The following is a 1,721-nucleotide window of genomic DNA, read 5'->3' as shown; positions in this document are numbered from 1 at the left end:
GCACTGGACAGACCAACGCAAACCGGATGACACGATGGGTTTTGGACACTGATTTCCATGTGCCGCGTCATCGACTTCCCTCGGCTACAACGGCATACCACCTGGCCCACCTATCGGAGACAAGCTGCGCAGTGTCTACTGCGCCTGAGCTGACGAGAACGCCACCGCTGGACTGGCCAATATATTGCACAGACGAAAGCTCAGCTGGCATTGGGCACGGCGGCACTGCGGGGATGCGGTTCGCTCAGAATCCGTTTTCTTTCATCGTGCAGGTGAGGAAACAGTACGGAAAATGTTTTTGTTCAAGTGACCCATGTTTGATAGTGCTGCCGTGCCCGCGGCTTCTGAGCTTTGTGTTTTGCATGACGTCATGTTTGCGAAAGCTACTGCTGCTCGGATGAGATATAGAAACAAACCCGGGTCCGGATATAGCTCAAATAGCCAAGCAACTTAAGGAAATAGCTTCTGACATTAAGGACATAAAGGAAAACAAGCTGGACGATATAGAAAAAAAAAGTAGATGCACTTACCCGACTTGAGAATTCTGTTGCCTCCTTCCATCAGCAGCTAGCTAATATGGACTGTGTAATCAAAAAACTAGAAAAGAAAATTGATGACCTGGATAACCGCAGTAGACGATCAAACCTGATCATATACGGCTTACCTGAAAATGATGGTGAAACCAATGATTCTCTTGAAAGCACTGTCAACAAAGAAATAATACAAGACACCCTAGAGCTAGACCCGGTTGCTATTGAACGAATACATCGTTTAGGAAGACCAGGACCCGATAAAACACGGCCGGTCATTTTTAAACTTATTGATACAAGGCAGAAATCTGCAATACTGAAAAACTGTCACAAGCTAAAGGAAACGGAATACTCGATTGGCGAAGATTTTTCACCAAAAATACGAGAACTGCGCAAGAAGTTGTGGGAAAAAGCTAAGCCACGCCGTGACAAACGTGAGAAGGTTTCAATGGCATTTGATAAACTTTACATCAACAGCCGCATATTTGTATGGGATGACGAAAGAAATGACATAGTTTCATTAGAAAAAAACTACGATCTAAGCCGGCCGCCGTCGCAGAACACCCGACGCAGGGTGCAATCAAGGACTTAACGATACTGAACATAAATGCCCGAAGTATCCTCAACAAAACTGATCACCTTGAGTACTTACTACTAGAGCATGATCCCGATATAGTAGGCGAAACGTGGCTGACGGCAAACATATCGAATGATGAAATCGCCCCTCCAAACTATTCAGTAATACGTAAAGATCGCCAGACACGTGGCGGAGGCGCAGCGCTACTAATAAAACAACTTTTCCTTTGCCAACCTCCCAGATGCAGAAGAAGCCGAGGCCATATTTTGTAAGCTAGAAACCCATGGTGCTCATATTGTCATAGGTTGTGTTTATCGTAGCCCTTCTTCAGGGCACGAGAGCATAAAAATAATTCAAAAGTTCATGCAACGTCACATTCGCAATCCCAATACTCGAGTTATACTCATGGGTGATTTTAATCTACCTGAGATGGACTGGACAAATATGAACCTCTCATCCCATGCAACTTATGCGATCGTCGATTTAATGTTGAACTTTAACCTTCGCCAAACTGTATCATATGCAACACGGACGCAAGGTACAACGAAAACAATACTTGATCTTATATTTCTCAGCGATAATTTTCCGCTAGACCAGTTCCAGACTGACATCAT

The 1,721-nt window shown here is 44.6% G+C and overlaps 1 pseudogene; it reads left to right on the top strand.

Moving 5' to 3' along the window:
- Positions 1–233: 233 nt before the first annotated feature.
- On the top strand, positions 234–1,122 carry LOC144133893 (uncharacterized; annotated as a pseudogene).
- The last annotated feature ends 599 nt before the right edge of the window (positions 1,123–1,721 follow it).

Source organism: Amblyomma americanum, chromosome 5, assembly GCF_052857255.1.
Source record: "Amblyomma americanum isolate KBUSLIRL-KWMA chromosome 5, ASM5285725v1, whole genome shotgun sequence".
Lineage (NCBI taxonomy): Eukaryota > Metazoa > Arthropoda > Arachnida > Ixodida > Ixodidae > Amblyomma > Amblyomma americanum.
This window is presented reverse-complemented; position numbering and strand designations above follow the sequence as displayed.